Source organism: Peromyscus eremicus, chromosome 2 (assembly GCF_949786415.1).
Source record: "Peromyscus eremicus chromosome 2, PerEre_H2_v1, whole genome shotgun sequence".
Taxonomy (NCBI): domain Eukaryota; kingdom Metazoa; phylum Chordata; class Mammalia; order Rodentia; family Cricetidae; genus Peromyscus; species Peromyscus eremicus.
In genome coordinates this window covers 148393317-148404829 of record NC_081417.1, presented here as the reverse complement: position 1 = coordinate 148404829, position 11513 = coordinate 148393317, and the positions used below count along the sequence as shown (strand labels likewise).

General features: G+C 45.5%; 1 protein-coding gene across 4 annotated transcripts in view; it reads left to right on the top strand.

Annotated features, from left to right (window-relative positions):
* Positions 1–320: 320 nt before the first annotated feature.
* Cdc42 (cell division cycle 42) overlaps positions 321–11513 on the top strand; it is a 42078-nt gene continuing 30885 nt past the window's right edge. For 2 of the 4 annotated variants that reach the window (XM_059255217.1, XM_059255218.1), the window contains exon 1: positions 3587–3709. The gene's annotated coding sequence lies outside the window, so the exon portion shown is untranslated. Of the gene's footprint in view, positions 498–3586; positions 3710–4517; positions 4539–11513 lie in introns of those variants that run through there. The other 2 variants (XM_059255219.1, XM_059255220.1) reach the window with 2 other exon arrangements.

Below are 11513 nucleotides of genomic sequence, written 5' to 3'. Positions count from 1 at the left end.
AACAGAGGAATAAGAGTCATGTGTTTGTGACAGAAACCCATTCAACCTGGTCCAGGCAGGACAGGGTATTTGTTGGCTAATGGAACTGAATACTGAAGCAAGCCTGCACTCCAGGGATGGCACAATGCTCCTAGTACTTGCTTTTGCATATGGCTTTGTGTGGCTCCCATTCTCAGGAGCAAGATGGCTGATAGCAGGGCCATGATTAGACACCCCCCCCCCCCCCCCCGTTCCCCCAGCAACTCCATTCATTCAACTGGACAGTTCTCACCAAGTTCCAGAACAGAATCTCCGTGGGTTCTGTGCCTGATGCTGATTCAGCAGGTCTCTCTGAAGTGCTGAGACTGGTCCAGCCTGGGTTTCCACATCTATTCCTACAGGCAGGAGCAGGCTCCAGGCTCATCTCCGGATCCACATGAAAGCTGGAGTTGAAGTCATTTCAGGAGAAATGGCCATGCTGTCACTACCAAGGAGTAGATGCTGAACCAGAACTATAGGTGAAGGAGAGTTGGGGAACACCGTGATAGCCAATTTTGTGTTAGCTTGTCAAAACTAGAGTCATTGGAGAGGAGGGAGCCTCAATTAAGAAAAATATTTCCATAAGAGCAGATTGTAAGTAAGCCTGGAGGGCATTGTCTTAATCAGTGATTGATGGGGGAGGGCCCAGCCCGTTGTGGGTGGTGCCATCCCTGGGCTGGTGGTCCCGAGTTCTATAAGAACACAGGCTAAGCAAGCCAAAGCAGCACCCCTCCATGGCCTCTGCATCAGCTCCTTCCTCCAGGTCCCTGCCCTGTGGGAACTCCTTTCCTGGCTTCCTTCAAAGATGGACTACAATGTGGAAGAGTAAGCCAAATAAACCCTTTCCTCCCCAAGTTGCTTTTGCTCGTGGTGTTTCATCACAGCAATAGGAACCCTAAGACAGATCTTGCAGGCTGCCATCCTGTTAATTTAATGGAGCTAGAGCCAGGGGGACCGGGGGAAGGAGACACGAGAGACTGGAGTCTCGGCCGACAGCAAGGGATAGAGTAGATTGGGGTCAAGGAGTAACCCCACTCCAGCTTGGGAATGGTGGAAAGGTCAAGGGTGCCGTCTGACAAAACTCAACACGAGAGACAAAGTGCTGAGTGAGTCCTTGTCCTAGAATCAATGCAGCAAGGCCAAGCAGTTGGGTGACACCCCATCAAGATATGGCAGCTGGTGGAAAGGGCAGGCATTGTCTGGGGACATTCATGGGACCGTGAGGCAGGATAAAGGAAAAGACACAGTCAACCGGCCTTGGAAACAGAGAAAACCAGCCGTTTCTCTCAGGCTGAAGAAACTGATGCGGTGTTTTTTTTTTTTGTTTTTTGTTTTTGTTTTTTTTTTTTTGTGATAGTGAAAAATCGGCATTTGTGGTAGTCTGAGGGAAGGGTGTAGCTGAGTGGCAGATCACTTGCCTGGCATTAGGAAGCCTTGGTTTCCACCCTGGCACTGAGGGAAGAATTTACAATAGGCAAGACACCCAAATTCCAGCAGGTGAGATTGCCTGCATAGGGTAATGCCCACAGGGTAGAATGCAGCTTTGGTAGGAGGGGCTTCAGTTGACACAGAAAGATGTTGATTGCAGGCTGGGAGGTGGCTCAGTGCGGAAAGTGCTCGCTATGCAAATGTGGGGACTTGAGTTCTAATCCCCAGGGCCCACATCAAGCTGGATGCAGCGGCACATCTGTACACTCAGAGCTCTCCCTCCCAAGTGCTAAGATTACTGACATGCAGTGACACACCCTCCTGGATGCAATGTCATGCCCAGCTAAGTGAACTCACTTTTCCTTTTATTTTTAGATAGGGTGTTATGTATCCCAGGACAGACGGAACTCTATGCCGTCAAGGATGACCTTTGATTTTCCCACTTCTGCCTCCCAAGCACTGGCATCACAGCTGCTCAGCCCCATGCTTGGTTTATTAAAGTGGTACTGAGGATCAACCCCGGGGCTTCGTGCATGCTAGGCAAGCACTCTACAGACTGGGCTACACTTCCAGCCTGCAATGAACATTATTAAGATAAGGTTTCCTCCTATGTTGGGAAGCACCTGAGACTAGGATAGGATCTCTGTTCTCTAGTGGCTTGCACGCTAACAGGGAAGACAGCTAATAAACAGGTGTTAAGAAGACAAGAAAGGCAGAAGGATTTGAGAGACCGGAGCTGAAGGGACTAGTATTCAGCACAAGACACTCCAAGACCCAGTTCTCAGCACAAAGGGGATTTATTTACCTCAGAGGGACAGAGGGCAGGGATAAGAGACAAAGACAGGAGACAGAGGACCAGGGAGAAGGAGAAGGGAACAAGGGAGAAGGGGCAGGAGTATTTGTCCCAAGGGACAAAGGACTGCCTGTGGATAGAGAGGAGACAGAGTGGTCCATAGGAAAATGGCGGTTTAGAAAGGTAAAGGGGGATCTTGTGTCAGGATGAGGTGTTTCATTTTGATTGGACAAGTTAATTAGGGCAGCCACAGGGGGCTTTTGATTGCTGGACTACAATACTTTAATAGCTGGACATTGGTGGTCAGCCTCAGGAGGAGGAAGTGGCCAAATAAGGGAAGAGACCTTGGTGGCTAGCTTTAGGACCATAATCTAACAGTTTTTAGCAAGACAGAGGGAATGGGGGAGAAGGGCAAGGCTGCCAGAGCCATGTTTGCCATGCTTGGGCTGGCTAGAGTCCTTTCAGGAGCCAACCAAAGGGGCCAGGGAAGAGGTGTCAGTAAATGCGGGGCATTTTTGAGGGGGCAAGTCTCTAGCTCCAAACAAAATCCAGAGCACTATTCTACCATCACTCCAGGACCGGCAGGTTGTTTAGAGGCCCGTGGGCTTCAGAGGGCTATGCACAGCAAGTCACTACCTCTTTTTGAGAAGCAAAAAAGAGGTAGGGTGTGGAGATGCATGCCTATAATCCCAGCACTTGGGAAGTGGAGGCAGGAGGATCAGGAGTTCAAGATCAGCCTCTGCTACACAGTTGTGTTCAAAGTCAGTTTGAGCTACATGAGACCCTGTCTCAAAAGTCATTAAAAAAGGTATCCTGGGCATGAGGATGCATACTTTTAATCCCAGCACTCAGGAAGCCGAGGCAAGCAGATCTCTTAGTTCCCGGCTAGCCTGGGCTACATAGCAAGTTCCAGTACAGCCAGGGCTACACAGAGAAACTCTGTCTCGAAAAACAACAAAACAAAACACAAACAAAAGACAGCCTAGGCACGGTGTCGAATATCAACACTTAGGAGGCAGAACCAGGAGATCTCTGATTTCTGGGACAGTCTGGTCTATATAGCCGTTCTAGGACAGCAAGGGCTACATAATGACACCCTGTCTCAAAATAAAAAAAAGACATTTACAACGCTTTTCTTCACAAAGTTTCAAGGATCAAAATAAACTTTAGTGACAACATTGTGAACATTTCTGTTCATAGTTTTATTACGAATAAAATCACTGTTAAATGGTGCAGAGAATAAACCTGACCATGGGAGGAACCCACAACCCGCGCGAGCGCGACACGGGCGGAGCTATCGCTAAGCCCCGCCCACCAGGGCCATTCGGGCTCCTTCTTTCTCTTTGCCCCTCCCACTTCCGCGGGCACCCAACTGTGCGTCCCCTGCGTGCTGACGTCAGGCGCGTGCCCCTGTCCGGCAGCCGAGGAGGCCCCGCGCAGTGCTGCCAACGCCCCGGCGGAGAAGCTGAGGTGAGTGCGGGGCCCGAGTAGCCTCCCCGCGGGAGCGTGTTGTGCACCGCCCGGTCCCAGTCGCGCGCCCCCCGCCCTCCCTCGGTCCTCGAGGATGCTCGCGGTCGGGGTCATCCCGGTGCCTGCGGGCCTCGAGGGAGGGATTGCCGGGTCGCGTGCGCCCGCGGGCCCGGGTTCTGAGGGGAACGAGGCGGGGTCGCGGAGAGGCTTGGGGCCCGAATGGCAGCTAGGCGCGGCCGGGGATGGCGGCGGCGGGAGGGCGCAACGCTGCCGATCTGTCAGTGGCGGCGAGTTCACCAGGCACACCCATCCCACCCGCTCCCCTCCCCCTCCGGCCGGCCGCCCGCCCGCGGGCTCCGGGAGCGCCGGGATGCGGGACAGCGGACGTAGGGCCGGGTCCCGGGTCGGAGGCCGGGGGCTGCCGCTACTTAGTCGGCCTCGACTTCCTGCTTCCCGGGCCCCGACGAGGACGCGTTGCGGCGGGCGGGGGAGGGGAGCGGAACTGCGGCCGCAGGGCCGGGCCGGGGCCGAGGTGACGGACCGGGCGGCTCTGCGCCTGCGCCCCTCGGCAGTCCCCAGCCCCGCGCTGTGTCTGTCCTCTCCTGCCCGGGGCTCCCGGGGCTTCCACGACTGGGCCGGCCTCCTTCCCTTCCGGAACCTGCCTAAGTGCCTCCCGAAACCCCGCCTGGCCGCTTGCTCGGTTCCTCATTACTAGCAGGAAATTTTTTCTTTGTTGGTTTTTTTTTTTTTTTTTTTTAATTCCTCTTTCCTCCCCTTTAAGTCCGGGAGAAATGCAGTGTGGAAGATTACGTCATCGCAGCATTAAGGGGTGAGAGTTTTAACTCCTACAAGTCAGGGCTCACCAAATTCAGACAACACCTTGCGGCCTTAGTGGGTGACTCCACTCAGCACCTCGGTTCAGAATAAGGTGGTGGTTTTTTTGTTGGAAGTCATGTTGCCTGCGTTGATGGCTGCCTGAGATGCACCTGAAGTACGAGAAGGTTTAAAATCTTAGGTTATTTTTGTCTGCAGCCACTTGGGTAGGCATGAACTTTAAAGGGCCCCTTGACTGTACTCTCTTGTGGGAGCAGTTCTTTGCCACACTGACTAATGTGACTTAACTTGACGTAAGGAACTTAAATTCGGTGTGTGGTGCTAAAAATGAGCCGAAAAGAGAATTTAATTATACACCTGATTCGTCTTTGTTAGAATTGCAACTTAAAGTTGCATGCTTTAGTTTTAACATTAAAAACGGCTTTTGGGTTTATTTTTTATTACTTTTTTTATAAATATGAAACAGGGTCTCCATATTTAGTTCTGGCCAGCCTTGAACTTAAAGGGACATTCCTTCCAAGTCTCTCTTTACAGGACTTATTTATGTTCTATCAGGGGAAACTGACAGAAGTAGTCTCTGCCTCCCAAGTGCTAGGATTACAGGCACAAGCTACTTAAATTACCACCCTTGGTTTTAATTTTTAACCCCCAAAACTTGAGTAATATTTTTAGGCTTCTTGTATCACTGGAATTGTGTCCTTGGATTATAAAACGCAGCAGTGTTGAATATTAACGTTGCAAACTAAATGAGCTCCTGTTATGTAATGCATCCTTTAGGGTGGCTCGTGTTTGAGAAAGAATTTTCCCATTACTGCTCATTTGTATAGAAAATAGCATTGTTTGTTAAGAAACACCAGAGTGGTGTATCCAAATTGGCTTTCTGTAGTTTGTAGGTATGGTGCTAAATCTTCCAAAATACAGTTAGCCATAATGTGACATAGGAGTATAAAATTGGAGCACTTATCTACTACTGTATTTTTTAGTCTCCTATATTTAAAAAGTTTATGTGTGGGCCAATTTGTATTTATTTAGAAAGTTTGTATGTGCACCAATTTGCGTTTTTTTCTTTTTAATTAAGTAACTGGGTTGGTGAGATTGTTCAGTGGATAAAAGCACTTGTCAGGCAGGCCTGACTACCTTAGTTGGATCCTCAGAACCCATGGTGGAAGGAGAGAAGCCTGATTCTCAAAAGTTGTTATCTAGCCAGATTTAGTGGTTCATGACTTCAATCCTAGCTCTTGGGAGGCAGAGGCAGGTGGATCTCTGAGTTCAAGGCTCGCCTGGCCTACATAGAGTTCTAGGACAGCCAGAGCTAGAGAGTCCCTGTCCTGAAAAAAACAAAAGTTGTCCCTGATAGTCACACTCTTGCCATCATGCATGTGTACACACTTACAAATACACACAGTAGCTGGGCAGGGCAGTGGTGGCGCACGCCTTTAATCCCAGCACTCAGGAGGCAGAGCCAGGTGGATCTCTGTGAGTTCGAGGCCAGTCTGGACTACAGAGGGAGTTCCAGGAAAGGTGCAAAGCTACACAGAGACACTCTGTCTCGAAAAACAAACAAACAACCCCCCCCCAAAAAACAAACAAATAAAAAAACCAAACCAAAACAAAAAAAAAATACAGTAATAATAAATAAAAATTAATAATTAGTTTGAATTTTTTAGTTTTAGACTGAGGCAAGGAAGTAAGAGATGGTAGTTAATTGAGTAATAAAAAGGAGCTTAAAAATATATATATATGTGTATATGCACAGTAATTTATTCAGGACCCAAAGGTGTCTTGTCTTCTGTTAAATTCTCTTAAAATATTTTCATATTGTGACCAATCCCCTGTGCTTAGTAAACATTTCCCCTCTCCAGTAATCAGAGCAAGCTCATCAAGACTAAATTCTGAAGTTTACAAAGTTTACAAAACGTCAAGATTTATTTTCTTAGTTTTTTTTGCATTTGAAATATTTTTAAAAATGTTTTTATTCTTTTATATTTTCATTCCTGTATACAAAGTGTTTTATATTTTGATCATATTCATCCCTATTTCCCTCCTCTGCCACTCAACCCTCTCCCCAACATTTTCCCCTCCCAACTCTGTGTCCTCTTTTGTGAGCTGCTAAATCTAGTTAAAGCTACTCCACTTGTCATCTCATGATCTATGAGAGAAGCATTTCTAGTTATTTTTATGTGTACTCTGATAAAAATATTTTATCTGAAAGCCATTAAATTTGGAAAATTATGTACTCTTGTCTTTTTTGGGAAGGAGCATTAATAGGGGCTTGGAACATCAGGTCAAACTGCACTTTGATTTATAGTGCTACAATTTAAATGGAGTTCTCATTTTAGGTTTTTGGTTTTTTTTAAGAGGATAAGAAATATTTAATCATTTTAGGCTACACGATCTCTTTTGAAGGGGAACAGTTCATATTGGGTGCATTTTTCTCCCATAAACAGCTCTCTTTGTCCCTCAGTGTTAAAGGGCTATTCTGTATTTCTATGATAGTGCCTTTTCAGTCTTTGCAAAATGTTTGCTCTAAGTTTCCCCTGATAGAACATAAAAAGTCTGTGAATCAAGGGCTTTGACTTGGTATGGTCATCTTGTATCCCTTTAATAAATATTTGTTGGATGAGTGAAATTGGTAATGTCTGAGGGTTACCATTCTGCTTTTCTGCACATCCTATAGGCCCTCATGTTTTGTCTCCTGAGATTACTTTATTTGCCTGGCCAGCCATATCCTATTCTGGACTCACTGAAACTATTGCTAAGCTCCTTGCTTGACCTCATCTGTCTGTTTAGTGCAGTGTCTTCTGCAGCTGACTATCTGGAAAGTTTGCCATCAATTAGGAAATCTCTGGTAATTATTCTTTTACTCTCCTAAAATGTGTCCAGACTTAACGCCTGTTTCCTCATCTTCCTGTATTTCTTTGTTTGCAAATAGTAGCTTATTTCAGCCTCCTTCTTCCCCCTTGCAGTGTCAAGTTTCCTGGTCATGTGATGTTTTGCCCCTCCTGAGTTTCTACTTTTAGTCCTCATCTCTTCTGTCTAAAGTATTTTACTGAAGCATTTTTTAGTGTTTATTCATCTTTGTCTGCCATTGCTGGTGTCATAAGTTCAGGGTGTCAGAGTTCCTCTTCACTAGTTACCCTGGAACATTGGTCTCAGACTGTATTTATTCCATGAAGAGACTACAAATATTTTGTCACCTAAATGTGTCCTTCTTGCAGTTGAGAAAAATTAAACTGGTCAAGGTAGCACATTCCTATAATCTTAACACTTGGGGAGTACAGGAGGGTGTGGAAGAAGTTTAAGGTCAGCCTTGGTGATATAGAGTTCTAGGCCAGTCTGAATTACAAGAGATCATGTCTCAAAAAAAAATTAAGTTATTAATTTTAAAAAATTTAAGAGTCTCATTAAGTTATCAAGTTGGCCTTGAATTTGCCATACTCTTCCCTCAGTTTCTCTCAGTAGTTAGGATTACAAACTTGAGCTACCTGACCCAGCTGAGAGAGAGAGAGAGAGAGAGAGAGAGAGAGAGAGAGAGAGAGAGAGAGAGAGAGTGTGAGTTTAGATTTACTTTGTGTGAATGAGTGTTTTGTCTGCATTTATGCTTATATATGCACCATGTGCATGCCTGGTGTCCACAAAGGCCAGAAGAGATGGTTGGATCCTCTGGAACTAGAGTTAGGGCTGGCTGTGGGTGCTGGGAACCAACTTGGGTCCTCTGCAAGAGTAGCAAGTGCTTTTAACAGCTGAGCCTTCTCCAGTTTCTTTTTAAATTGAGTACCTAGGCTGCCATGTTGGTGCACTGTCACAGGAAGAGAACCTCTGACTTGGCTGTGTTGCTCATTATTTTCTTTAACACTTCCTGCTTTAACACATCATTTTCTTGAGGTTCTTTATTTCCATCTGCTGTTTTAGTTCTGCTGCCGTGATTTCTGGAGATGCTGCTGCTTAGAGGGGTTAGAAGCATAGACTTTGGAGCCAGACTGCCTGAGTTGAAATCTTTGATCTGTCATTTATTAGCCATGTACAATCTTATGTCATGCTTTGTGACTTCAGTTTATCCTTTGAAAAGTGAAGCTAGCAAGCCTGTCAGGTAACTCAGGCCTGTAATCCCAGCACTTAGAAGGAGGGTTGGAAGATCTGGAGTTTAAGATCATAAGCCTTGGCTGTAGAAGTTAGATGCCAGTCTGAGCTACATGAGACCTGTTTCAAATAAAAGTCAAAACAAAAAATAAGGCTGGTAACAGCACCTGCCTCACAGTGTGGAAGATTGTATCAGTTAGTGTATATGAAATGTTTTAAGACTCATCACCTGCAGGCAAAGCTGTGTAGGTGTTTGCTCTCCCTATTACTACCTCTTAGGCCCCACCCCTTAGAAGCTGTGTTTACTTCACATCTAAATGTTTTTATAACCATCCCTCCCACAGACTAATCTAATGAATCCTAAAATTTCCAGGTGGAGATTGTTATCTCCTTTACATTTTTATTTTTCCTACTGTCACAGAACCAAATACTGCTGGGGCTGGTGGTGTGGCCCAGGATAGTTATTAATGTGGCCCAACACAAAATCATAAACATAACTTATAAAAATCTGTGCGTGTGTGATTTAAAATTAAAATTGTGTGTGTGTACACTTCTGCCACAGCTCATGTGAAGTTTAGAGGACAACTTTGTCGAGTCTGTTCTTATACCATTAATGTGGGTTCTGGCTATTGAACTCAAATCATTAAATTTACATAGTAGAAACTATTTTCCTTTGAGCTATTTAGCCAGTCTCAGTCTCTTCCCCTCTCTCTCCCTCTCTCCCTCTCTCTCCCAGAGAGCTGAGGACCGAAGCCAGGGCCTTGCATTTGCTAGGTAAGCGCTCTACCACTGAGTTAAATCCCCAACCCCTCTCTCTCTTTTCTTTCGCTCATGAATCCCAAGCAGGCCTTGAACTCTTTTTGTAGTTGGGGATGACTTTGAACTTCTGGTTTTCTTGTTTCCACCTCCCAAGTGCTAGAATCAGGGGTATGCACTACTATGCTAGATTTATGTGGGTTTTGGAGATCAGGGCTTCATGCATGTTGGGCAAGCACTCTGTTAACTGAGCTACATCCCTAGCACATAGCCCATTTAAAAACAAAACAAAACAAAATAAAACATATCTACTCTTTGTGGTGGTACAGCCTTGATCCCAGCATTTGGGAAGCGGAGGCAGGCAAATCTTCCCATGGGTGCTGCACATAACACACAAGGTGCAGGCAAAACACACATATACACAAAGGCAAATAGTTCTAACGTGTCTGGTTTAAAAGGGATTTAGGGACTGGGCAAATAGATCAATGGGTAAATCAAGTGTGAGGAAAGCCAGTGGTCATGATATCCTACCTGTAATACCAGCTTGAGAAGTCAGAGATGGGATTCCCCAGAGCAAGCTGATGAGCAAGACTAAGCATGTTGGTGAACTCTGTATTTGACTGAGAGACCTTGCATTAGTGTATAAAGGTAGAAGAGAGATAGAGATAGAGATAGATTCCCAGATAACAACCTTAAGTGCTCGAACATACATGAAACATACATAGGCACATATGTATACACCACATACAGGAAACAGAAAAGGGAGCTAAGTACATGTTGATGGTGGAGAGGGAGGAAGATAGAAATGAATTTGGGTTTCCCACATCAGAAGGCATTTGTGCTGAGATTGGCATTGTGTCAACATCAGGGAATCCCTCCTGAGAACCAGCAGGGAACAGTGTGCTTTCCTCCCACATTAGTAAAGTTTGGGAAACAGTCTGTTAGTGACGCATGCTCTTTCCATCCAAAACAATGAAGTGTTCTGTGTGCTGTCATTGTATCTTAACGAAAATGCAAAATTAAGTTCTGCATTTTTATATAATTTGATAAGGTATGACAAGTCACTAGAAGTACACAATAACCAAAAAAAGCACACACTTTTTTCCTGTCACCAGCACCTTCAGCTTTCTGTGCTTGGTCTGTTTGGCATCTCCATTTTTTGTATTGTTTTTCCTATTCCTTTACAAAGAGGTACTTTCTCCCCTCTTTGTAGAGGCCTTGTAGACAGCCCCATGTGTCTTCTAGCCCTTGTTCTTCACCTCTGTACTTTGGCTTTATCACCTTCAGCATTCCCATCAGCCTTTGTTTGGGCAACACCATGATGAGCACAAGATATGTGCATGACTTTGATTTATCTGAGGGTGTTTTTTTTTTACTGCTGTGTCTAATTTCTTTTTGATTCTTTATGCAGATAGTAGATCAGGAAGCTAGAGGAGTATATTATAAAGAGTTTATTTTGAGTTCAAAGAACAAGTTTTGACTTGATGCATGTCTATTGATTGGAATTTCTTTTTTTTTTTTTTCTTTTTGAGGCAGGGTTTCTCTGTGTAGCTTTGCGCCTTCGCTCTGCAGACCAGGCTGGCCTCGAACTCACAAAGATCCGCCTGCCTCTGCCTCCCGAGTGCTGGGATTAAAGGCATGCACCACCACCACCCGGCTGACTTGATGCATATCTAAACCACATTCATTGTCTTACTAATTTAGGAACTTTAGGACCCTTTGTGTGCTTGCTTTGTAACAGTTATAGTTCCTAGTGTTGGTGGTGGACCAGTGACTAAAGAACAAGACAAATCTGTCATAAAATTTACATCGGAGTTATAGATAAGGATTTGAAGAAAATGAAGAGGTGGCTAAGACTTGGTAGCATGTGTCTTTATCGATTGAGCCATCTAGGCCCAAGTATTTTCCTCCCTCCTTCCCTCCCTCTTTCCTTTTTAAAGGAGAGGCACAGGGTCTCATGTAGCCCAGGTTGACCTCAAGTTCACTGTGTAGCCAAGTTTGAACTTTGCTGCCTCCACCTCCTGAGTGCAGGGTTTCAGGTTTCCACAGCCGTGACTGGTTTTCTGTGGTGCTCAAGATAGGGAGCTTGAACTCAAGCTTTGTGTGTGTTAGGCAAGCACACTACTATCTGAGC